This window comes from Tamandua tetradactyla, unplaced genomic scaffold, assembly GCF_023851605.1.
Source record: "Tamandua tetradactyla isolate mTamTet1 unplaced genomic scaffold, mTamTet1.pri scaffold_103_ctg1, whole genome shotgun sequence".
Taxonomy (NCBI): Eukaryota; Metazoa; Chordata; class Mammalia; order Pilosa; family Myrmecophagidae; genus Tamandua; species Tamandua tetradactyla.
Window position 1 is genome coordinate 577,626 of NW_027518261.1, and position 27,626 is coordinate 605,251.

At 36.7% G+C, this 27,626-nt stretch overlaps 1 long non-coding RNA gene across 2 annotated transcripts in view; it reads left to right on the forward strand.

The window, feature by feature from the left end:
- The window catches only part of LOC143673067 (uncharacterized), a 34,976-nt gene extending 12,612 nt beyond the window's left edge, over positions 1 to 22,364 (forward strand). Inside the window, exons 2-4 of one of the 2 annotated variants that reach the window (XR_013170161.1) lie at positions 13,756 to 13,880; positions 15,186 to 15,346; positions 22,228 to 22,364. This is a non-coding gene — a long non-coding RNA (uncharacterized LOC143673067). Of the gene's footprint in view, positions 1 to 13,755; positions 13,881 to 15,185; positions 15,347 to 15,938; positions 16,781 to 22,227 lie in introns of those variants that run through there. The other variant, XR_013170162.1, reaches the window with a different exon arrangement.
- The last annotated feature ends 5,262 nt before the right edge of the window (positions 22,365 to 27,626 follow it).

The following is a 27,626-nucleotide window of genomic DNA, read 5'->3' on the forward strand; positions in this document are numbered from 1 at the left end:
TCTTCCATGTCCAATTATTGAAAAGACTATTTTGTCCTAGTTCAGAGGATTTGGGGGCCTTGTCAAAAATCAATTGACTCTAGATTTGGTGGTCTATTGTTTGCACTCTCAATTTGATTCCATTGGTCAGTGCTTCAGTCTTTGTGCCAGTACCATGCTGTTTTGAACACTGTGGCTTTATCATAGGTTTTGAAGTCAGGGAGTGTTAACCCTCCCATTTCATTCTTCTTTTTTAGGATACTTTTAACTATTCAGGATCTCTTTCCCTTCCAGATGAATTTGGTAGTTAGCTTTTCCAAATCTTCAGAGTAGGTTGTTGGAATTTTTATTGGTACTATGTTGAATCTGTTATTCAGTTTGGGGAGAATTGACATCATAACTATATTTAGCCTTCCTGTCCCTGAGCAGGGAATGTCTTTCCACCTATGTAGATCTGCTTTGATTTCTTTTAGCAATGTTATGTGGTTTTCTGTGTATAAGTCCTTTACATCCCTAGTTAAGTTCATTCCTGAGTATTTGATTCTTTTAGTTGCTATTTTGAATGGAATTTTTTCCCTACCTGACTCCTCAGCTAGGTCATTGCTTGTGTATTAGAAATGTTACTAATTTTTGCACATTAATTTTATATCCTGCCACCTTGCTGAATTTGTTTATTAGTTTGAAAATTGTTTATTCAAGTAACTTTGCTATAGATTTCTCAGTGTCTTCCAAGTATAGTATCATATCATCTGCAAATGAGAGTTTTACTTCTTTCTGTCCAATTTGGATGCCTTTTATTTCTTTCTCCTGACTGATTGCTCTAGCTAGAACATCTAGCACAGTGTTGAATAATACTGGTGACAGCAGGCATCCTTGTCTTGTGCCTGATCTTAGGAGTAAAGCTTTAAGTCTCTCTCTGTTGAGTATGATGCTACCTATCAGTTTTTCATATATTCCCTTTATCATATTGAGGTAGTTACCTTTGATTCATACATTTTGAAGTGTTTTTATCAGAAAAGAATGCTGAATTTTGTTGAATACTTTTTCAACATCAGTCAAGATAATCATGTGATTTTTCCCTTTCAGTTTGTTAATGTGCTGTATTACATTAATTGATTTTCTCATGTTGAACCATCCTTGCATTCCTGGTGTAAACCCAGGTTGGTCATGGTGTATAATTATTTTAACTTGCTGTTGGATTTGATTTGCTAATCTTTTATGGAATTTTTTTTAATCTGTATTCATTAGGGAGATTGACCTGTAGTTTTCCTTTCTTATGACATCTTTACCAGGTTTTGGTATTAAAATGATATTAGCTTCATAAAATGAGTTAGCTAGAGTTCCTTTTTCCTCAGTTTTTTGGAAAAATTTCAGCAGAATTGGTATTAGTTCTTTATGGAATGTTTGACAAAATTCCCCTGTGAAGCCATCTGGCCCTGGGCTTTTCTTTGTAGGAAGATTTTTGTTGATCTTCTGTCTACTTGTTCTATGCAGATTGATTGAATCTCTTTACTTGTGATTGGTTTGTATAAATCTTCTGTTTCTTCCTGAGTCAGGTATCTTGTTTGTGTGTCTCCAGGAATTTGTCCATTTCATCTAAGTTGTTAGGTTTGTTGGTGTATAGTTGCTCATAGTATCCTCTTATATTTCTTTTATTTCTCCCGAGTCTGTGGTAACATACCCCTTCTTACTTCTGATTTTGTTTATTTGCATACTGTCTCTTTTTTCTTTGTCAGTCTTGCTAGCACCTGATTAATTTTATTGATTTTTCTCAAAGAACCAACTTTTGGTTTTATTGTTTCTTTCTATTGTTCTTTTGTTCTCCAATTCATTTATCTTAATCTTTGTTATTTCTCTTCTTCTATTTGCTTTGGGGTTAGTTTACTGTTCTTTCTCAAGATCCTCCAGGTGAATTGTTAAGTCCTCAATTTTTGCTCTTTCTTGTTTTTTAACATAGGTATGTAGGGCAATAAATTTCTCTCTCAGCACAGCTTTGCTGCATCCCATAAGTTCTGATAAGTTGTATTCTCATTTTCATTCATCTCCAGAGAGCTACTGATTTCTCTAGCCATTTCTTCTTTGACCCACTCGTTGTGTTATTTAATCTCCATGTATTTGTGAATGCTCTCATTCTTTGGTGGTTATTGAGATCCAGCTTCATCCCATTTGATCAAAGAAAGTGCTTTGAATCATTTCAGTATTTTTATATTTATAAAGACCTGTTTTATGCCCCAGTATATGATCTATCCTGGAAAATGTTCCATGAGCACTAGAGAAGAATTTATAACCTTGTGCTTTGGGGTACAATGACCTATATTATGTCTGTTAGATCTGATTCATTTATCAAGTTATTTAACTTCTCTATTTCCTTGTTGATCTTCTGTCTGCTTGTTCTATATATAGAAGAGAGTGGTATGTTGAAGTCTCCTACTGTTACTGTTGAAGCATCTATCACTCCCTTCAGTTTTGCTAATGTCGGTCTAATGTACTTTGGAGCTCCTTGATTGGGAGCATAAACATTTTTGATTGTTATATCTTCTTGGTGAATTGACCCTTTATTTAGTATATAGTTTCCTTCTTTGTCTCTTATGATGTCTTTACATTTAAATCTATTTTGTCCAATATTAGTATAGCTCCTTCTGCTTTCTTTTAGTTACAACTTGCATGGAAAATCTTTTTCCTTTCTTTCACTTTCAATCTATTTGTATCTGCATGTCTGAGATGAATTTCTTGTAAGCAGCATATTGCTGGATTATGTTTCTTTATCCATTCTGTCAAACTGTATCTTTTAATTGGTAAGTTTAGTCTGTTATACATTCAAAGTTATTACTGAAAATGTATTTCTTGATTCCACCATCTTATCTTTGGCTTGTAAAACCTGATAAAAGTCAATTTTCAAGCAACATTGTTTGTGGTAAAAATGATTCTTGATTGGTTTATTGCATTTGAAACTTGGAGAACTCTAAATACCTGGTGGGAAACTAATTTTGTCACTCTTTTAAAGAGCTATTTCCCTTGTGAGGACCATGGAAGCTATTCTTGTGAGAATGTTATGAGAGATACTGGCTTCTGTGATGGATATCCTCTTGCATTGGAACTGTCACTTGGGTACTGAAAAAATAGTTGTCAGATAGCTGTGTGAAATGCTGCAAGGACTCCCACAGGAAAGGAAGCCTCTCACAGCCTGCTGGCATGCTGTATTTCTTGTCCTGTGTAGGGCAGTGTTTCCTGAATGTAGTTAAGATCTCTTGTGAGTAGATAGACACCCTTGTTTTTCTTTCACCTTGGATGCTTCAAGAGGCATCACTAGTTAGTACCTGAGTTTCATGAGTGGATGAAATTGAGGAAAAAATTAAGAATAAGTGAGAACAGGAAGAACTGAAGTTAGAACTTTTAAAGTCAGCAGGTGATCAGAGGAAGAAGATACCAGATCTGAGAATGAAAATTCAGAGATAGGGGTGAACCTAGAGAGAGTGGTGTCATAGAAATGTAGGAAAGGACCCAGAGGAGCTAAGAGGGCCATTTTAACTTTTAAGAAGGGGAATCACTTATTGTTTAATATTGTTGGGATAATATTGAATCAAAGTTTAAATTGAAATTGACAATCAAAATATTGGTAACCTCATCAAGAATATTTTCATTGGACTAAGGTGAGAAAAGCAGTGGATTAGGGAATGAGTGGGAAACAATTGATATAGAGTTTTATATATAGAGAGAGAGACTTCAGTTAAAAGACTTTGAGAGAAAACAAAAAAAATTTAAAGGGCAGGCCACTGTGACTCACTGGGCCATGTGGAGAACCAGGTTTGATTCCTGGTGCCTGCCCATGTTTTAAAAAAAATACCAGACTTCAAGAATTTAGACTAGTCAAAATGGAAGTAGAACAAAAGGAGGTTTTGAGAGAGAGAATAGAAAACCACACCCTAAAGTGGGAATAGAGTTCTCACTTGCCATGTGGAGAACCAGGTTTGATTCCTGGTGCCTGCCCATGTTTTAAAAAAAAAACACCAGACTTCGAGAATTTAGACTAATCGAAATGGAAGTAGAATGAAGAGAGGTTTTGAGGAGAGAGAATAGAAAACCACACCCTAAAGTGGGAATAGCAAATAGCACAGGCTAGAAGGTTGCCTGCATACATGAAGAGGGTGGAATCCTTTAGGGTGTGTGTGTGGGTGTGTGGGTGTGAGTGAGTGAGTGTGTTTATAATTGAATAAAGAGGTATGAAATTGAGCTAAGTTTGTAGAGTATAATGTGAGTTTTCTTGAAAGTAGGAGGTATGTTCATGTGTTGAGAATGGGGGCTTTAGGAATTGGGTAGGAAGCTCAGGAATAATTATGTTTAAGGGTTTAGACTAGCTCAGGAGAATGAAAGATGAAATTAACCTAAGTTCAAACGTATTGTGGCTATAGGGTCATTTCATTAATGATGTTTATGTGAGTGGATGAAATGCATTGTTGTATTAATGCAGGCTTAGAAAGTTTTAGGGTTGGTGGGTGTTTCAGTTTGCTAAAGCTCCTGGAACTCAGTGTACCAGAAATGTATTGGCTTTTATACAAGGGATTTATTAAGTAAATTCTCAGGGTTACAGTTCTAAGGCTGTGAAAATGTCCAAAGGCACTGAGGAGAGGATCCCGTCTCTGAGGGCAGGCAGCATCCAGGTTCCTCTGCAGGGTAAGGCACCTGGTGAAATCTGTTTGCCCTCCTGGGTTGGCTTCAAAATGACCCTCTTAGCTCCTCTGGGTCCTTCTGGATTCTCTTGGGGGCTTTCCTTCTGCATCTCCAAATGTCTGCTTTCATTTTGTTGCTCTCTCCATTGGTTCTTTTAAAGACTCCAGTAAACTAGTTAAGACCTACCGTTAATGGGTGGAGTCACTTCCCCATCTAATGAGAAGGACCCACCCAAACAAGTCTGCCCCGACAAGATTGGATTTAGGATTAAAAGAACATGGCTTTTCTGGAGTACATAAGGGTTTCAAACCAGCACAGTAGATATTTACAGAAGAAGAGGAGGGAAACTTTATATAGGAAAGGAAGTTAGGCCTGGGAGAAAATGTTGTGATCAAAGTAGATGAAGTTAAGAGAGCAGGCTTCACAAACATGGAAAGCTTGCCAGGATTAAAGGTTGTGGTGAGAGTAGGAAATTAGAGTGTAATGGAACAGATGAGGAGAACAGGTGATGGCAAAGTTCACGTTTTGGCTTTTAAGAATAGGCTGATAAATACAAGTTGTTGGGATAGCAGAAGTTGCATGGTCATCCTTTTGTTGATAGGACATTGACAGGAATCTTAGGTACACTTAATATTCTCTGAACTTTAGCTGCCTTGTAAACATTTTGAAGAGTGTTTTTGTACAGAACTTTGACAGTGGTTATGGTCCAAACACTTAATTTGCAAATTGAGCCGTCGGTACATGGAACCTTGAGTAGGATATGAGATTTTGAAGATTTGTCATCATTATTGTGATGCCCCGATGCATCCCAGAGTGATTTGAACAGTGAATAATGAAGTATTTGCAAAGTCCCCTTGGGGGAATGAGGAAAAAGGGGGAAAATTCAACTCCCCATTTTGGAGAATTCCTAATATTCTCACAGGCAGTGGGGACAACGAAATCAATAGGCCGAGCCCTCAATCTTGAGGTTTGCCCCTGTGAAGCGTATTCTTGCAAAGGACAGGCTAAACCTACAAAAAATTAGGCCTAAGAGTCACCCCCAGAAAACTTGTTTTGTTACTCAGATGTGGCCTCTCTAAGCCAATTCAGCATGTGAACTCACTGCCTTCCCTCCTATGTGGGATATGACTCCCAAGGGTGTAAATCTCCCTGGCAATTTGGGACAGAAAGCCTGGGATAACCCAGGACCTGGCATCAAGAGATCAAGAAAGTCTTCTTGACCAAAAGGGGAAGAGAGTAATGAGGCAAAGTTTCAGTGGCTGAGAGATTTCAGAGTTGAGAGGTTATCCTGGAAGTTATTCTTATGCACTATATAGATATCCCTTTTTGCTTTATGATGTATTGGAGTGGCTAGAGGGAAGTACCTAAAACTGCTGAGCTGTGTTCCAATAGCCTAGATTCTTGAAGACAATTGTATAAAGATGTAATGTTTATAATGTGACTGTGTGATTGTGGGAACCTTGTATCCGATGTTCCTTAAATCCAGGGTATGAACAGGTGAGTAAAAATATGGATAATAATAAATAAATAAATAAATAATAGTGGGGGGACAAAGGGCAAAATAAACTAGGTAGATGGAAATACTAGTGGTCAGTGGGGGAGAGGGGAGGGGTATGGTATATATGGGTTTTTTCTTTTCTTTTTATTTCTTTTATTAGAGTGATGGAAATGTTCAAAAAATGATCATAGTGATGAATATACAACTGTGATGATATTGTGAGCCATTGATTTTACACCATGTATGGAATATTTTTATGTTAAGAATATGTGTTTGTGTGTTAAGGTTTTACAGTAAAAATATTTTTAAAAAACTAACAAAAATATTGAACAGGTTATTTTAATGTGGGAAGGAACCATAAAATACTACTGTTAAGAATATTAGAATGTATCAGACACCTGGGACTCTTTTCATTAGGTGTTTCTTTTCCTTTGGTTTGCTAAAGCTCCTGGAATGCAATATACCAGGAATGGAGTGGCTTTTAAAAAGGGAAATTGTTATTTTGCAAGTTTACAGTTCTAAGGTCTTAAAAATGTCCAAACCATGGCATCCAGAGAAGATACCTTGACTCAAGAAAGGGCCAGTGATGGTTTGGGGTTTCTCTGTCACCTGAGAAAGTAACCCCACCTTCAGTTTGGGAAACTCATCTCTATAGAAACCACCTAATCAGAAGGTACCACCCACAGTTGGGTGGGCCACTTTCCCAAAGAAACATTCAAAAATGTCCCACCCAGCAATATTGGATTGGAATTTAAGAACCTGCCTTTTCTGGGGAACACACAGATTCAACCAGGAAAGGTTTATACTAGATAACCTCTACAAAGATATATGGGAATGCTCCTGGCCCCAAGCAGATATTTCAGAATATGGTTTCCTTTCTTATAAAAGTGGCCTTTTTCCCTATTTTTAGGGAAAGTAGAAGCTCCTTGCTCCTCACCACATTATTATCTACCCATATACATGTCTCACCTGTACTTCTTTCTCCCATCTCAACAGAGATGTCTGTCTAGCTAAAGTTATTCTCCTTACGCTCTGAAATGCATGCTTTCTTGCCTGCTTTGTGAACCATTTCTTTAATTATTTCAAATTTCTCCTGAGCCTTAAACTTTCCTCTTCCATTGACTTCTTTCCCCACTTAAATATGCTTTTAGGTCACTGATTTGCCTTTACCACCTTAAAAGCAAAGTATCACTAGTGCTGAATGTCCACTCATTCATCTTGCCACTATTATCTGGCCCCTAAAATATTCAGTATATTCTCCAGTTTGTCCTCGTTGCCATATCCAGTGGATATGTGCATACATTTTTTATATACATATACATGCACATGCACATGCATATATATACAGTTTTTGTATGTATATTTATTCACCTTCTTTTGGGCATTAGATACTGTTAAATACATCTTCCTTGAAACCTTGTGGTCCTTTGGTTACTGTGACACCATTTTCTTGGTTCTCCTTCCACCTGCTAGATGTTTCCCAGCCAATTTTGTGGGCTTTTCTTTATCACTTATTTCTTTTTTTTTTATTTATTAAAAAAAATTAACTAACACAACATTTAGAAATCATTCCATTCTACATATGCAATCAGTGATTCTTAATATCATCACATAGATGTATGATCATCATTTCTTAGTACATTTTCATTGATTTAGAAAAAGAAATAGCAAGACAACAGAAAAAGAAATAAAATGATAATATAGAGAAAAAATATATTAAAAAAACTATAGCTCAGATGCAGCTTCATTCAGTGTTTTAACATAATTACATTACAATTAGGTAGTATTGTGCCATCCATTTTTGAGTTTTTGTATTCAGTCCTGTTGCACAGTCAGTATCCCTTCAGCTTATTACTTATTTCTTTTTATTTTGGTGTTCCCTCACAGCTTTGTTACTTCCCACTTGCTCAGTGCTCCAGTTAGCATCCCTTTTGATATTTTAAGATAAACATTAATCAATTTGATTATGTTCTGCCTTGTAGTTTTCTTCATTTTTATTGTGTTTTGGGTTTGTCAATCTTGTTGGATCTGTGAACTTAGATTTCATCAAGTTTGAAACTTTTTCAGTCATTATTTCTTTGAATAGTTTTCTTTCTCCCATCTCCTTTGTTTCAGGGACTCCAACTACCTGTACTAGGCTGTTCACTGTTATCCCACAGCTCCCTGATGCTCTTTTTTCCTCCTTGATTTCTTCATTTTTTATTCGTTTGTATTGCCATGCTTGCAAGTTCACAAGTCTTCCTTTCTGCATTATCTAATCTTCCACTAATCCCATCTAGGCTATTTTTAATTTCAGGTATGGTTGTTTTTTTCTCTAGGAATTCAGTTTGCTTCTTTTAAAAATCTCTTCTATGTCTTAAGAACAAATGGTATACACTTTGTTCTAGTTTGCTAGCTGTCAGAATGCAATACATCAGAGATGGATTGGCTTTTTTCTTTACTTTTTTTTTGTTTTTTGGATTGGCTTTTAATAAAAGGATTTATTTCATTAGTTCTTCAGGGGAAAGGCAGCTAGCTTTCAACTGAGGTTCTTTCTTACTTGGGAAGGCACAGGGTGATCTCTGCTGGCCTTTTCTCCAGGCCTCTGGGTTCCAACGACTTTTCCCAGGGTGATTCCTTTCTGCTTTTCCAAAGGCCTGGGCTGAGCTGCAAGTGTTGAGATGAGGTATGCTGAGCGGCTTGGGCTGTGCTATGTTGACGTCTCTCATTTAAGCACCAGCCAATTAAATCAAACATCATTCACAACAGCAGGCACACCTCTTAGCTGACTGCAGATATAATGAGCAACAGATGAGGTTCACTTACCACTGGTTTATGTCCACAGCAGCACAACTAGGTACCTTCACCTGGCCAAGTTGACAACTGACTCTAACTACCACATAATTATAGTAACTATGTTGATGTCTGTAATAATGCTAACATATATGTCACTTCTGGTTCAGCTTTGATAAATGTTCCTTCTCATTATGGATTGTATTTTCTCATGTCCTTGCATGCCTAATAATCATTGATTGGTTGCCAGACAGTGTGAATATTACTCTGTTTTGGATATCAGATATTTTTGCATCTCTGTACATCTTCCTGAGCTTTGTTCTAGGACATACTTACCTTGGAAACAGTTTGATTCTCACAGGTCTTACTTTTATGACTTTTAGGTGGGTCTGATGTACACTGCTCAGTCTAGAGCTAACTATTCCCCCCACTACTGAGGTGAGAGTTTCTTGGGTACACTACCCAATGCCCTGTAAATGATCAGTTTTTCCAATCTGACTGGTGAGACTAGGCACTATTTGAGACCTAGTGTAAACACCAGACACTGTTCTCTCTAATCCTTCCTAGTGGTTCTTTCCTCAGCCCCAGGTAATTTCCTCACCAGCACACATTGATGGATACTTTGCTGAGTGCTCAAGTGGGACCCTCCACAGACCTCTCAGCTTTGCTGTCTGTGCAGTTCTCTCTTTGGTGCTCTATCTTATGAACTCTGGCTGCCTTGATCTTGGGCTCTCAGCCCCGTGTTTTCAACTTGGTGAGTCTGCTGGGATCTCCTTCCTGCACGTGGTCTTGCCTCTCTTGAGGCTGTAAGCTGGGGCAACTGTAGGGCTCCTCTTGTTTTCCCATTTCTCAGAAATCACTGTCCTTCACTACCTGATGTTCAACATTCTTAAACCTATTTCCTAATTTTATGTGATTATTTGTTGCTCAGTTGAGAGGGTAAATCTGGCCTCTGTCATACCATCTCACAAAAAAGCTGAAATCAAACCCAGATTCTATTTTTGTTGTTGTTACTTCTTAAATTTTATGAGTCATTTAGACTTTTTTACCTAAATGTTCCATATGTCTCTCAAATATGACATGTCCAGCATTGATGCCTACCCTTTGCCAAACCTTTCCTCTTTCTTCTCCATGAATGTCACTTTGTTCGCAGTCACCAGAGCCTCGAGTGCTCCCTCCTCATCTCCCACCCTCCATTCACAGTCACCATCTGCATGTTGTTGTCTCCTGCCGTTTCCTTCTCTGATCCCCATACACATATATAATGCTATATAAATACCAGAGGAGATGAGGTTTTTGACCATGGTCCATTGCTAGGATGTAGGAATGCTCAAACTTCATCAGCTTAAAGGACACTGAAGACTGAGTCATTTTTTACTTCTCTTTCACCCTGCCACCCTTCTCATCACTCAAGTTTCTGTTCATTCTGTGTCTTACTATGTCAGCAGCCTTCCTCTTGTAACTCATCCTGCATTCTCCACTTTGTGGCAGAATTGTATCAGATGTCTATTGTGTGAGGTGCTGGGCAGCCCTCACTGAGTGTGACTGCCATGCAGCAGTGCATGGTGTCAGGGGAGGTGAGTCTCCCTCACTGAGTGTGACTGCCGTGCAGCAGTGCATGGTGTCAGGGGAGGTGAGTCTGCCTCACTGAGTGTGACTGCCGTGCAGCAGTGCATGGTGTCAGGGGAGGTGAGTCTGCCTCACTGAGTGTGACTGCCATGCAGCAGTGCATGGTGTCAGGGGAGAAGAGTCTGGAAAGAGTGCTGCATTCTCAGGAGTGCCGGGGTTGCTGAAGGTGAGCAGAGACCCTATCTGGAACACTTCGCCATTCCTTCTTAGTTCAGAACTTTGCCATGAAATAAGATGGGGGTCAAAACTGATAAGGGATGGCATCCTTGGGGGTTACCAGCTACCCCTGTTGTCCTGGTGAGCAGTTATTTCCTCTTGAGTGGCTGGCACGCTCCCTCCTTGCAAACAGGTTCATGCATTTGTGGGCATATCAGAATTCCCAGGTATAAAGAAGGTGCTCTTCATTAAAATTCTAGGATTTCAAGCTCTTATATTTGAAAACATTAAAAATGAAAATGCAAATGTTAAATGTTTTTATTCTATATTTTTATTTATCATGGTGTATTTCTTTTCTGCTTGAATTTTAGAAGACTGTTTTGTCGCAGAGCCTATCTTTAACTTGCCTTACCAGTGAAGCTTATTTTGTGTGCCTGGCTTTTATATGCCCTTCCTGTCCTTTTTAGGCTTGCTACTTGACTTTGGTGAACTTATTTCATGGTAAATTTTCCTTGTCTCCTGTCATTGACTTCTCATTGCTACTATTCCTTTCTATTTTTAGTTCTTTTCTACTGCTTTTATAGCATCTCTTAGCATATGATAATTGTGATGTAAACCAGTATGAACTAAATCCTTGAAAAGTATAGGAGAAGGAAGGAGTGGTTGTGACTTGGTGCTTTAGAGCAAGCTAATAGTAGCATCTCATTTTATATATTGGCATGTGTCTGCTCAAAAAATGGTTACTGCTTCCTAGCTTAGAAACCTATGTTTTCAACAGACTGGCAAGAATCCGCTTTTCACCAGGATCTCCTAACATATGCTAGCCCTCTTAGACTCCTACACCCTTTCCATTCTTATCCTCACACCCTGCGAGGGTTCACTGATGCTACTTGACATTTCTAGAACAGTCCTATTCTTTCCTACCCTTGTTTTTACTTCTACTTGAACCTTATCCCAAGGAGGTGGTTTAGGTACTGCCATCCCATTTCTCTGCTTCTCTCTATAGGAAGAGCCCCTCAAAAGAGTTGTCTGTGTCTTTAATTTCTCTCTCCTCATTCTTTCTTGAACTTGCTGCATTTAGGCTTTGAAGGCCTCACCATATACCAAACAGCACGTCAGCACACCAGTGAAACTCACTTTGCTTATTTTAGTAGTGAGTATTGACTACACACTGACTTGACACAGCCATAGTGATTAACTTCGTCGATCATCTCATTCTTCCTGAAATGTTTTTCACTTGGCTTCTAGGTTCTTATTCTTTGGGGTTTCCTAATTCTCTAAGTATTCTTTTTTCACTATTCTTTTCTTATTCCTCCTTAACTGGAACCTCTAAATATACATTGCTCCAGACCTTTTTTCTCCATGCACTTACTTCCTGGGTGAACTCACTGAGTTTCATGGCTTTAAATGCACTTCATGTACTGATTAATACCAGATTACATCTCTATCTTGTTCTCTCCTCTAAATTCCAGAACATAATGTATTCAGAATATATTCTCCACTTAGATATCCAACAGGAATTTCAGACTTAACATCTAAAAGCCAAACCCTACATTTTTCCCTAAAACCTGCTCCTACAGTTTTCTCCATCTTTATTTTACAGATGCTCTAGCCAGAAATCTCAGTCATCCCTGATTCCTTTCTGCCACCCCACATCCTGTTTCCTGAAGTTAAAACTATATCTAGGATCTAAACACTTCTGTGGCTGCCACTCTCGTAAGAGCCATCATCATGTCTCTTTTGAGAGACATGATCTGCTTCTGATTCTCTGCTACCCCCAGTCTCGGTTTAGCAACCAGAGTAAAGTCAGATCATACCACTGCTCTGCTCAGGCTTTCACATCCTGAGTCCCTTAGTGTAAGCCATACTAGGACCTACTGGTGTGGCCCCCAGGATTGGCCTCACCGTCTCTCACCGGTGTTACCCCGAAGAGCACTTGGCTCACTCCTCAGTCTGCTGTAGCAGGTGGTGTCCTCTCATCTCTCATATCCCTGGGGGGCTTAGTGATTGCTGTTCCTTTTTCCTGATATGCAATTCTTCAAGATGCCCATGCACAGTCTGTTTGGTGTCACCTGAGAGTGAGGCTTTTCCTGACCATTTTGTGTAAAAATAGTATACCATTTTTCCCTTCTTTCTCTACTGTCTGCTCTTCAAGAGATGCGAGTTCCGTGAGGAGAGGGACATAGTCTGTTTTCTTTACTGCTGTATGTGCATCCTCTGCAACAGCACCTGTCATAGAGTGGGTACTTGGTAAGGACATGTCAAATTAATTAATGAATAAATGTAAAACATATATACAAAGGCCTTTTGATTTTTGGAATTCTAGGACTAAGAAAGTCCCCACTGTCCCCACTATGTAATCATTGCCCCATCCTGTTCTTGGCATGTCCATTCTTCAGTGCTTCTAAGGACTCACAGGTCTGAAATTTTTAGTTGAAATATTGAATGTCTTTTAGTGAGCCCCAAGTTACAGTTCATAGGGATATCTTTTCTCTCATCTTTCCTTTGCTGTGATAATAAACTTCATTTTTTTGTTGTTTATTTTGTTTCTCATATAATTCTCATGTAATGGGAAAATTAAGCTTTTTAAAGTGTTTTTTTTAACTAATTGACTTTTGCATATGATATCAGTAAAGGGTTTAAGGAAGTTTATACTTATAACAAGGCAACAGAGCATAATGGTGAAGATTCTGGGTTGTACAGCTGAGCTGTCAGGTTTAAATTTTAATCTGTCTACTTAACTAGTTTAATGATGTTGAAAAATTTAATAAACTCTGACACTTTCTCAGCATTCCTGTAAGAAAATGGACAGAATAGTATCTAACACTTAGGGTTTTTATGAGGGTGAAATCAGTTTTTAATATGTTTAGATCAGTGCCTGCCACATAGTATTGCATAAATTTTGCTAGGTAAACAAAATAATCTTTTACCTGTATGTTTTCAGTTGTTATCAGGTATTTTCCATGGTCTTACTACCTATAATCTACACACAATTAAAATATATATTTGATTAAAATCTGATAAGCTAACCCTTTTGTATTTTTGTCTCCTAGAGCTGCTTATCATCCAGAGTTTCCAACAGTCCAGGCAGCTTTAGAAATAGATAATGCTGTCATTGCCAATAACCTGATTGACATGAGGGGAATAGAGACAGTGCTGTTAATCAAAGTAAATCCAGGTGCTTGCTGTGTGTTATGTTATTTAAAATTTTCAAAACCAAAGATACTTTATGCCAACTTGTATTTCACTTCTTTTATAATGGAGTTGTTATTTTTAAGCATTGTACTTTTTTTTGCATGGGCAGGCACCGGGAATCGAACCTGGGTCTCCAGCATGGCATGCGAGATCTGCTTGCTGAGCCTCCATGGCCCACCCTAAGCATTGTATTTTTATCATTGGGAAATCTATATAGTAATCTTAATAGAGTTGGTTGGTTTGTGCTTTTTCTACTCTAGGGGGCTTTACAACTTCAGACTATTCATAAATAATTTCACAAATGGATGTTATTCCTTTGGTTTATAGTGTTATAAATATTCTTGCTCATGCTTTCTTGACTACCAAGTCCATTTTGTCTGTGCCCTTGCAGATGAATATTTCACTTTCTTCTACTTCTTAGAAGTACTTTACTTGATATTTTAAAAATTATTTTTCTTATAACTGAACTCTGTAAAAAAATCAGTATTTATTCTTCGATTTTATATGTATTTTTATGTCAATTCCCATTTGACTTGACGATCATATTGGGTTTCATCTATTGGCAAAATATGGTGAGAAGGCACAAGAACCTTGAAAAAGTAATCTCTAGTCAAGACAAACATAATAATCTGTTTTTCTCATTAATAAAAAGAAAGAAGTGGTGATATTGATAATCCAAATATATGTATTGTAGTTTGATATTGTAAATATTTATAAATTTGGCTCACTCAGATTTTTAGAACAATACTTAAAATGAAACAATAAAATCCTGTTGTAAATATCTGTCCCCAGAGAAGATGACTAGGCCTCTGATAAGTCAAATCCCTTTCACTTCCTCCAGAGCTCAAATATTTTCAGGTTTTCCCTATGTAAATCAAAGTATCTTTTATTGGATTTGCTATTCAGTCATATCTTTTCTAATTATAAAAGTCATTTTTAAAAATTAAGACCTAATCTAAAATGAATGTTTTCATGTGGAAAAATGGGTAAAATATTTTTAAAGTATTTTATGTGAATATCAGTACTAGAATTTAAAAATAAAATTGATTGGCTTGTCATGAAATGTGACTTTAAAATTACAGTATTGTGGTACTGTAAAAGATGTTGTAATAGTTTTGATTCTCTGAAATTTTTTGAAATTCTTATTAGCAGTATGGAGTTATTTCATTTGAAAGTTTAAATAGATAACTTGAGTTATCTTAGTCATGAGGATTAGTAACATTTTGAAATTTTGTGCATCAGAAATGCTATGACATAATTGTTAAAATGTATTTTATGGTTCTTTTAGAACAATTCTGTAGCTTGTGCAGTAATGCAGTCCCAGAAGCCACCCAGGAATTGTAGAGAAGCTTTTACTACTGATGGTGATCAGGTTTTTGCAGGACATTATTACTCATCTGAAAATACAAGACCGAAGTCCCTAAGCAGAGATGTGGATTCTGAAATAAGGTTGGTGTGAAGTTTAGCTTTACTGTATTATTCCCATGGCTTCCTTTTAGGTTCAGTTTCTTTCCTGTTCCCCTTTTAAATAGTTCTTTCAGTGAAGATCTTTAAGTGAGATCCCCTCAGTGTTTAGTCTCAGAAGGTCATTTAGCTGAATATGGAATTCTAGGTTGACAGTCATTTTCTGTCATCACTTGGATGATAATATTCTGGCTGAGAGTATTTTAGAACAGTGCTCTAAACACATTTTAGAAATGTGTTCCCAGGACCACCTTTTTAATTCTTGTTCCCTGTCTGCAGAGATAAAAAGTTTAACTCAGTGTAAATCAACTTAAATCACTATGCCCACTGTTTCTGATCATTTTCCTCAGGAAGGGAAAAAGTGTCTTGGTTTATATTTTGGCTCAAGTTCCTTATCATTTCTCTGACTGGTGCTTTGGTTTTCACTGGTTTAGAGAGATGACAAATTGACTGCTACCCACTATTCAATTCCTGTTTGCCTCTCATTTTGTGACCCCGGGACATCTGGGTATAAATACAGCTTGGTCCTGTGTGTTTATCCCAATGCAGGTAACTGGTGCTGTATTTTCTCCCTTAGGAGTTATGAACAGGCTGGGGGCTGGCATCAGTCTTAGGGGAGGCTGGAATTTAGTGAATTCTGGAAAGACCATAACCCACCAAGATCCATGGTCCCTCGGAGGAAACTCAGCAGAAGTCTTGCTTGAGTCTGGGAAGGAGCTGAATATAACCATACATTCTCCTTGTCCTCAAGCGTAAGGATGGGGAGAGACAGACCCAGAAAGGCTTCCTTATGGTGCCTTTGTGAACATGCCACCCCCCCTGGCTGTTGAAGCACTTGCCCTTGGGGATAGAGATTACTTTCGCTCTTTTGGACTGCTGCCGTTGGGCATTCTGCAACAGCAAGAGTGCCAGTGCTTCCGTCCAAATCTCAGGGATTTTGCAACCAAAGAAAGTCCAGCTGGAACAACTAAAACACATGCCCAGGAAATAGAGCTGATGGAAGAGACAAATTGGGAACTTGAATGAAAAGCTAATAAGCATGCAAAAAGAATATCAGGTACTAAACATGATTTTCCAACTGAGCTACTCCATTGATAAATTGATAGATTGAATATGAATTAGTAACTTAGATCTTAAGTAGTAGAACTTAGAACTTAAGTAGAATAAATGCTTAAGAAAATTGACAAAAGTTGGCAAGTATTCTCAGTAACTTGTCTAATGGAAATGAGAATTATGTTTTCCAATAATAATAGTCATTTTTGGGTGATTATGTGAGCCACATAAAAGAAAATAACTATAGGGGACATTACAAAGTTCAGTAAAACTTCTCATTTAACAACAGAAAAAAGTTAAATGACCAGCGTCTTGATGTTATGGCATTCATCTCATATTTTAAACTGACTCTGAGCTTTTGTGGTAGGACAGATGGAAGTCCATGGTGTTTGAATGCATCTGTATAATAAATGTTTATTCAGTGTGTCATAACACAGGCCTTCCTAATTTTTAACTGTCTAATCCTGAATTGTATGTATTCAAATGAATAGGAGTTTGAATATGTAAAAATAATACCGTGGTAGTAGTACTCTGTGTAATTCAGAATGGTTCATGCACTTGTTTCGCAAGTCTTCTAAAGTATAGTGTGCTTGTCTCATAATGTAAGAAGGCATTGTAAGTGTATCTCACAAGCAAATCAGGATCTCTGATTCTACCATTTTAGTAATAGGAGGTCAGAAACTTATCATTGTGGTTGATCTTTGGCTTCAATTTTAGCTAAAAAGCATGTATGCTGATATGTAGTGACCAAAGCCTTTGTTTTAAAAACTAATTGAAAAATTGTTTTTAAAAAATTATTTCCCACATTGATACACTTTTTTAACAGAAAATAAACCAGGTTCTAATGATATTTAAAAGATTTTTCTGTCATGTTTGACTAGAAGCAATATGATAGTTGCATGATGTTTGAAAGCTAAAAAAATGTATTATTTTCAGAAATGCAAACATCTTTAATATTAATTGAATATCACTTAGAAATACATAATTCTATCACAGATAATTGCCATATAACAATAATTAATTAACTGCTGGTTTTAAGATAGCTGTCACCAGATAAATGTTTTGAAGGACTAAGACCATTTGGTTGTTTCTTGCCTACTGAGTTAGTTTTAAAACTCATCAGAGAATCAAAAGCAAGTGATTAATTTATAGGAAAGTACATCTACACTAGGTTGCATTTGTTTCAAAAAAAACATTAAGAGAGACACAGGTAAGGTAATTCAGGGGTAATTCTGCCATGCAGGAGACCCGGGTTCGATTCCCAGCCCATGCACTTTCCCCCCAATCCCCAGAATTCTTTCAACAAATGGTGCTGCAGTAACAGGATAGTCACATGGAAAAGAATGAAATGAGACCCCACCACATAGCATTAAAAAAAAGCAAACCCCACAAACCTCTAAGTACTTGACAGGTAATGTGAACTTAATTAGATCAGAGTACAGTGACTTCATACAGCAAATGATGTTCTCTTTTAATTCACAAATTCTATCAGGTGCCACTCCTATAAGCACCTGGACTAATTCTAGTGAACTTCCCTAAACTAGATCTTGTAACAGGTGGTACTGCTTTGTGTTAAAACTGCAACACAAGTAAAGGAATTTTCCTCCTAATTTCCTTTTGCCACATCATGAAGCGTTTTTGATACATCTGCTGTGCTTCAGGTTTTTCATCATTTTGGCTTGAAGTCTTCCATTTCTGAGTTTTGCAGGCTAATCTGGGTCTGTTAAGGTAGGTTTTGGACACCTGTGTCTGTAGGCACATGAAGATGACCAGGGCTGCCTCCGTGCTCCCCCTGCTCCTCCCTCTCATTCCACTCGTAGGTCCTTACCTTCCCCCCATGGCCTGTGGCTTCCTTCCTTCTGTTAAGGTTGGACACCGGTGTCTGTAGGCACATGTGGATGGCCAGGGCTGCCTCCGTGCTCCCCCTGCTCCTCCCTCTCATTCCACTCGTAGGTCCTTACCTTCCCCCCATGGCCTGTGGCTTCCTTCCTTCTGTTAAGGTTGGACACCTGTGTCTGTAGGCACATGTAGATGGCCAGGGCTGCCTCGCATGCCCCCCCCTGCTCCTCCCCGCTCATTCCACTCGTAGGTCCTTACCTTCCCCCCATGGCCTGTGGCTTCCTTCCTTCAAAATCCAGCAGCCTGGACTGTTCTGCCAAGAAGGTGGGAAAAAGTTTAGGGTGCTTGCCAGTTCGGACTTGTCCTCCAGAAACCTGTTCAACCCCTCCTCACCATGATTTTCTGCTAGGCAGTGTGTTCCGATCATCTGAACTTTTTCACCTACTTGCTTAAAAGTTTTTTTTTATTGTGGTAATGTGTATATATAACAAAATTTGCCAGTTTAACTGTATTTAAAGCCACAATTCAGTGACATTAATTACAGTCTAATGGTGTTATGCTACCAATATGACTGGCTATTGCCAAAACTTTTTCATTATCCAAAACAGAAACTATGTCTCCATAAAGGATAACTCCTCATCCCCCTAAGCACTAGCTGGTGGTAACCTCTGAAGTTCTTTCTCTCTCTTTGAATCTTTTTCATGTAAATGGAATCCTACAAGGGTTGTCCTTTTATGTCTTGCATCTTTCACTTAGCTTAATGTTTTCAGGGTTCATCCATGTATATTCTATTACATGTGCAGATCACATTTTTCTGGTCAGTCATCTGTAGATGGGCATTTGGGTTGTTTCTACCTTTTGACTATTGTAAATAATGATGCTATGAATATTGCCCTACAAGTGTCTGTTCAGTTCCTACTTTCAATTCTTTGGGTATCCAGGAGTGGAATTGCTTAACATTTTGAGGAACTGCCAAACTGTTTTCCACTGTGGCAACACCATTTTGCATTCCTTACCAGCAATGCATGAGTTCTACTTTCTACACATCCTCACCTTATTATTTTAAAAGTGTTATTTTCCACTTTAAAAATAATAGCCAGCTTAGTAGGTGGCTGATCGTGATTTTGATATGTTTTCCTGATGGTTAAAAATGTTGAGTATCTTTTTATGTACTAATTGGCCATTTGTATGTCTTTAGAGAAATGTCTCTTCTAGTCCTTTGCTCATTTTTAAATTTGGCTGACTGTCTTTTTGTTGTTGAGTTGTGGGAGTTCTTTATATATTCTGAATATCAACTCCTTAATATGATTTGCAACTAATTTCTACCATTCTTTAGGTTGTCTTTTCACTTTCTTGATAATATATTTCGATGTGCAAAAGTTTTTAATATTTTGAAATCCAGTTCATTTAAATTTTCTTCTGTTGCTCATGCTTTTGGTATAAAGTCTAAGAATCCATTTCCAAATACAAGATCCTGAAAAATTTCCCCTGTGTTTTCTTCTGAGAGTTTTATGGTTTTAGCTTTTATATTTTGGTCACTAACCCATCTTGAGTTCATTTTTGTAAAAGTGTGTGAGATAAAGTGCAAGATAAGGGCCCACCTCCTGACTTCTGACAGGTGGTTACTGCTTTTTTACTTTCTCCTATCCTAGGAATTACACAGATGCATGTTAACAGGGGTTAGCTGCTTGCAGCATCAGGAATCAGATTTTTACAGGATACTCTTAAGAACTGTAATTTGTGGTTTTAAAATTTTGTAACTTTTCTGTTGCACTTTTAGTTTTAGAATACTGAATGTAGAAATTGTACTCCTGGTAGGTGCTGTTTGTGAGCCAGTTCACCACTTCAGGCAACTGATGTGACTATGGCTGCTGGGTCAGCAGCCTCTTTTTTTAAAAAAATGCAGAAAAATTTTAATTGGAAAACAAAAGTAGCTCATATTCCCATTTATTCTTAGTCTCTGTTGACTTTTTTTAAAATAAATAAAACTGTTATATGTATATGGTCAGGAAATTCATACAGAACAGAAAGGTATACAATTACATGTATTGTCTTGGTTTTGCTTATTATCCCACTGCAGTTTTCCATTGTGAAAGTGCTCAGAGAATGCAGGGAGATGTGCACATAAGATTAGAGGATAATTAGCAGTGCTGTTACTGCTTTATATAATATCATCTTAAAAGTTGCCAATAAATTCCTGAAATAAAAAAAAATAAAAATTGCCTATGGATTTTTGGATTTTCAGAATATTGTAACATGAGTATATAACTTTCAGAAGTGTGTTTTTCAAATTTTATTCTTTTACTCATTCAGCAAGTATTTGATGAGTGCCTAATATACCAAGCACCTTTCTAGGCACTCGAGATATAGCAGAAAACAAAGCACACAGAATATCTCTCAAGGACTTGTTTGGAGAAGTGGGAGCTAGCCTATAGGTAAATACAAGATCAGGTGATGAAAAGTTCCACAGAGACACAGAGATCAGAGCGACAGGTAGAGGGTCCACAGGTATTGTTGTAGGCAGGCAGGTAAAAGAATGTATGTATGGCTCACAAACAGCCATAAGGAATCTTATCACAGGGTGATGTATCTCTCAGTGGTTAACAAATGTTCGTTTACTATGTAAAAACTAAAAGCTAAGGAGGACACTCTATGAAGATGTGTAATTGAATTAGTTCTTCCCAGAATAGAGGCTGAAGTAAATTTAGCAATTTTGTTAATGCAAATTATGTTGATTGCTTATATTTATTCTCAAAGTTCAGAAAATTGCATAAAAGAATATCTTCACTTTTGCTGGCTTTTACTTTTGGTTTAGGCTTTTAAGTTTCAAGTTTGATTACTTGGTAAATTTTTTACTTTTAGTAGAACTACTGTATGTCAATAAAGATACATTTTTAAAGATGATAAACTTGTCTCACTGAGTTCTAAGGGACTGTAAAATTTTTGCGTCTGGCCCCATTTTATCAGAAATAATCACAGTTATTCTCCTTTCTCTACTTTGTCATTAATTTATCATTCATCCACCTAACATTAATGAAATTTTTCTTTTTAATTTGAAAATTCTAGCAAGGTGATATAATTATGTTTCATCAAATTTAAGGTGCTCTATTATATTATCTATAAGAAAGAAAAAGTGCTGCTAATTGAACTATGGAGTGAAAGATGGTTTGAGAGAAATGGGATATTAAAATGTAACGGAAATATGCATCTTAGTGAACTAGAACAGACACCTTGAACCAGAGAAAGATTTTCTTAGCATCAGAGGTTTTCCTCTTCTTTCAGATAGGCAGCTTTGAAGCAGATGCTTGGATCAGTGAGGCAGGCCACAGTCACCTCTGAAGCCTGTCAGCTCTGCTAGCACAGAAGGCCCTTATGGCTCAGGCATCTGCCTCCTTTATCCATCTCTGTCCTCTGAGTCTTCCCGGCACTCTCCACCCTTTTTGAGTATTTGTTTGTCCACAATAAAAATTGAGCAGACTTGATCATTCTGCTTTCATCCTCTATACCTTGATACATTTCTTTCCATCTTTTCCTAGTTTGCCTCACTAATGAAAACTTACAGTTTGGTTGTCACTTCTCCCAGACTCACTCTTATGCCCTGGTTAGTACCATGGATATATGGTAGCAGTGTCCTTTTCACATTTTACTAAGACTTACTCCCCTGATTTTTTTTTTCTTTTTGTGAGTCATATCTCAATACTGTTTCTCTGCCCACTACTATGCATGATGCCTTCCACATGGCAATCATATCATAAGTACTTGTAATGAGATAAGTAAAACTTCAGTTTAGTTTTTAAAAATCTCTACAGGATGTTTTTGTTATTAGCAACTTGGTAAAATTACTGGGCTGGTTTAGCTGTATAGGGTTTTGCATATGTGATTGCCAATAAGCCTTTCTTTTTAAAGTTTTTAAAGTATTTATAATTTTGAGCAGTAGATTTAAAGTATTTTTTTATCCTCTCCACTCCATCAAGCCACTTGGAAAATGAGGTTGAAAATAAGAAGGCACAGTTATTAAATCTTCAACAACATTTGTCTGCCCTTGAAAAAGATATTCAGTGCAATGAAGAATTTCTTAAAAGATGCCAACTACATTACAAAGAGTTAAAGGTAAAAAAACAAAGCATCATTTTATTTTCCCAACTTACTACCTCCAAGTCATTTTTAAGATTCCCCTGTTCATTTAGAGCAGTGGTTCTTAAATATTTCTGGTCTCAAACCCCTTTATACTCTTTACAGAGCTTTCCTTTATGTGGCTAAAAATTGAAAGAGAAAATTTAAAATATATATTAATTCTTTTTTAAAAATAATAAACTCATTGTGTTAATATAACAATTTTCATTAAAAATAACTATATTTTCCAAAACTAAAAATAAATAAATAAATGTGAGATTGGTATTTTTTATATTTTTGTCAACCTTTTAAATGTCTGGCTTAATAAAGTTCAACCGAGTTCTTCTACCCATTTCTCTTAGTCTGTTGTGATATTACATGTCATGTATTTATGAAACATCTTGTACTAACATCTTAGTGTTTTTATGGGAATAGTTTGACCTCACAGACCTCTTTGAAGAGTCTCAGAGAATGTGGATCACGCTTTGAGAATTGCTGAATTAGTCTTTCCTTAACCTTAGACTTTAAGATATTTCAGAAAAATATTTTCTCTAAATCCTAAATTGTCATGATTTTGAATGCAAAAAATGGATTACTTACATTTTTTCACCTTGAGTGGTGTGGAGGTCAGATTAGCAGTATGGGTGACCCATGGCAGAAGGTAGCAGTTCTGTGTAACCTTCTTTTGGTTGATTCCAGAATCCTTTTGTATCATAGCATAGTAGAACTTTGTGGGTTAAAATGTTTTTTCCAAGGTTTTGGTTTTTTAAATTTATTTCTATTACTAGAATCAGTTCTTTCTTTCAGATGAAAATAAGGAAAAGTCTTTCTGAACTTCAGGAACTTGAGAATATAGAAGAACACCAGTCTGAAAATATTGCAACCCTGGTAAGATGCTTCTCTTCAATTTAAATATAGTGTTAAAAAGATAAAACTGCTTCTCTTCAATTTAATTGTAATGTTAAAGGATAAAACTGTCATTTAGGGTAATGGCATTTGCTCTCAGGTTTTTAAAAAAAATCCTTTTAACTGAGGCTGTGCTTTAGGATTGCTATCTCCATTTACAAATGGCAGAAACTGGCATGTAGGCTTCAAATTCCTTGATATTTTAAATGTACACTTGTATGCATAATAATTGATTTTGTCTTCTATCACATGGAATAAAACTTTATCAAAAATTAATGTGCTTCTGAATAGTGGCCCATCCATAAACATTGCCTAGCAAAGTGCTTTTTCACATAGTCATTTTAAGGGTTAATCAGTGTCAGTATTAAAGAGCGAAGGCAGCAATACCATTTTTGACTCAGTTGTAATTGCCCTCTACATTGTTTTCTTTTTTCCCAAGGTAATGACTTTCATTTTAGTTCACCACCTATTTGTTCCTCTTTATTTTTTTCTTCTAGGCATGTTTTTAAGACACTCAGCTTAGTTCCTCTGAATTACAGTAAACAGTGAATTCGGTAGATTGCAAAGTCTTGTTAAAGTGAACATATAATTATTGAGTGTCCTCCTCTGTACCAGGAACCATATTAAGTGCTGGGAACAAAATAGATGAAGTCCCTGCTCTGATGAAACATTACTCTAGCGAGACTTGCCTTCATTGTTTATTTTTATTATTTTTTTGTTTTCTACTTTTTATTTTCCTGCTTTTACTCCTTTTACCAAAAGACTGAATTTTTTAAAGGTATGGATTTTGTCTTATGTATTATTGTTTACTCAGCACTTAACATATTGTCTGGCACAATATATATATATTTATATAAAGGAAGTATATTTTGAAAGAAAAAGTAGAACAAAGGCTATTTCTTTTGACTAGAACTTCAAGCAGGATATTTTATAACTTGTGTCCTAAGTGTTTCCCTTTCTTATTTTAGAATGTGTCTTCTTCCACTTCCTTATTTTTCATTAGGGAGATGAAAATTCTAATATTCTTTCAAGGTGTATCTTGCTACTTCAATCTGCAGTTATATCTAGATTTTTAGAATAGGATTAACTTTTGTTTACATGTTTAAAGGTTGTTGCACTTATTCAACAGACGTTTTCATAAAATGCTCTTTGAGGTTTTTTTTCTGTCTCTTCTCTTGCCTAATTTACACTTACAGTTTGTTTTTGATCTGGTTTGCCTATAATTTGTTGTTTCTCTTTCAGAATTGTTTAGGATCTTTTTCTACAGATAACTTCCATATTTTAGTTAACTCTGTGTGCTCTTTCAATGTTGCCAGGAAGATGAAGCTCAAGAAAATAAAAACAAAATGAAACTAGTTGAAAAAGTATGGAACAACAAAAAGAAAATACGGAAAATCTTAAAAGTTTGAAAATGGAAGCAGAAAACAAGTATGATGCTATTAAATTGAAAATTAATCACCTATCAGAGCTAGCAGACCCACTTAAGGTATGTACATATTGTTGCTATTCTGTTGTATGTGCTTTTTTGTCTTTTAGTGTTACATCCACAGCACAGCTGTTGAATATTGCCCTAAAAGAATTTCTAATTAAATGTAAACATAACCACATAAAAATAGGATGTAAAGCATGGAAAGAACCAGATATTCATCGTTAAGCACTTAGAATTAAAGCACTTCTGCTCATGCCTCTAGGAGAGTAAACTTACTGATTTTCTTTCTGTTTCCCCCCAGAATTGCAACTTTTGTTTCTTCTTTTTGTTTTTAATTACCAGGAGGGACACCTGGTTTGTTTACACTGTTTGCTTACCTGTTCTGTTGTTCCATTTTTCCTTTGATAACCTAAGAATTTACTTGCTCTGAAAACCAAATAGAAATAAAGTACCACCAAATGCCTGTTTAACAACACATCTCAGTTACATTCCAGGTTGAATTCAATTGATGTTTTTAACAAATGCTTTTTGAGACCAAATTTTGGGAAATAAAGTATTTTCATCAATTAAATTATAGTAATTTCCCCATATCATGTAATAACTTAGATATCAGGTAGTTTGTTGTCAGTATCATTTTTATGAATAGCTCTTAATTATTCTCAGAACTTCAAATTTTATTAATAAGACACTGAGAAGAGTTAATAGTATATATTAAAAAGTATGAGGTTGTGTTGATGACATCACTCTAATATGTGGAAAATTACCCTCTGAATCAAAATGTATTTGAATATTTTAAAAGTTGAATTTGTATGCATAGGAAATCAAATATAGTTGTCTTGATAGACTATTAAAGTTGGAAGAGCAGCTGCATAGAGACAGCTTTTCTATTTGTACAATTGGATCTCTCTGTAGTTGCTCATATAGTCCAAGAATTTAAAAAATAAAATTAGTTTTAAAGTAAAGAATGAAATCAGTATTAAAATTATCAAGAATAGAGGTAGGATTCAGATTTGGAATTGGAGGAGGAAAGTTTCAACAAAGTAAGTTAAAAAAAAACAAAAAACAATGGGTAGGGCAGGCAATGGTGGCTCAGTGGCAGAACTCTCACCCCGCCATGCTGGAGACCCGGGTTCAATTCCCAGAGCCTGCCCATGCCAAAAAAAAAAAACAGCAACGGATAAAAGATCTTAACAGGGTAACTGAAAATCAAAATGACAAAATATGCCAATATTATATAGAAAAAGAAAGATTAGCTCCTAAGTTATTTATCCCAGAAAAATTAAAATCAAGAAATGATGAAAGAATAAGCTATGTTCTTTTCTTTTAGGGTTATCTAGACTAGAGCAACTCCTGGAATTAGGAGTCCATGAGTTCAGGAGCAGAGAATATGGGCAGAAGTCAGGAAGAATTCTTAATTTTAACTCTGCCTTAGCTGCAAATAATTGAAAGCTAGAAGCTGAGTCCTTCAGTAAAGCTGTGTGCAGTCAGTAGACAGGAGGCTTTTCCTTTTAAGTATCACATCACACTAGCTGTGGATAAGAGCAGGACCAAAAGGAATTGGCTAACAAAATTTAATTCCTTTGTGAAACTGTAGTCCTTGTAGTAGCAGCTTCTAGATATAATCTGTTTGCTGTTAAGAGTTGTGTTTGTTTTGTATTGCGGTGGTGATGAGGCTATGGAGTGCTCTGTTTACCATATGTAGTCCCTGAAATTTTGGCATAGGGAATATTTTTCTACTTGAATGGTGATTATTTTGATTTATGTTTACAACTTAATGGTTTTGTTGCAAACTACATTTGTTGGACGGGAAGCAGGTGAAGCTCATGCAGATGTAGGGTCTGCAGTATCCGAGGGCCAGGCTCTCAGTTTCGGACATGGGTAGAACCCATCTGCATGGATGTGCCTGATCTTTTGAAAATGCTTAGAGCTTACTGTAAATCAGCAGTTTTTAAAGACCTTGTAAACCAAATAAACAGACTAAACCCTAATTTGATAGCTATTAAATCATCAGCCTTTTAATCTGTTAAAATTGTATTGAGACATATTGATATACATCAAATATATATATATGTAAGTATACAACTTGATAAGTTGTGACGTGTATATAGCTGTGACCCGATTATCACAGTCAGAATAATGGACGTATTCATCCTTGCCCAAAGTTTCCTCATGACCCTTTGTAGTCCCTGCCTCTCCTTTCCCCTGCCCCTTGTCCCCAAACAATTGCTAGTCTGCTTCCTATTGCTATTATTTTCACATTGTAATATTCATTCATATTGTTTCTGATGCCAACAGTGTGGTTCAGTTGTAAATATCTGTCCCCACTTGGAAGGGTGTCGGTTGCACATGTGTGAGGGCGTGTGGGCACACACACACACTCACTCACATACACGAGCAGGGCTGGCAGGCTGCGAGGGGGCAAGGGTCTGGTGTTGGGGGGCAGGCAATGCTGGAAGTTGGATGAAGTGTTATGGTGGATAGTTCTAATTGAACTTGTTTTTTATATGTGTAATTAAAAATAAACAATAACCTTTTTTTCTTTTGAATTACTGCAGTACTCATTGGCATGGCATTTGAATAATAAGACTCATGCTGACATGGGAATGTCCAGCTTCACAAGTAATCTTTCTTTGTATCTTCCTTTTGCACCTTCTTTTTTTCATGTTCTAAAATATATTCTGAGTTAATATAGCAAGAGAGAAGGCCATAAAATACAAGCTGAATATACAGAAAGAAAACTTACACTACTTTATAATTTTGCCTAAAGTTAATTCTGCATAATCACTACCTACTTGCAAATGCTTACCACATCATTTCAATCTGGATTGAATCCTCATGTCAGTTTTAGCTTGTAACCTGAAATGAGGGTAACCTTCTAAGTCTTGGAGCACATTTTAATTGTGACATGTGGATCCATAATTGTAC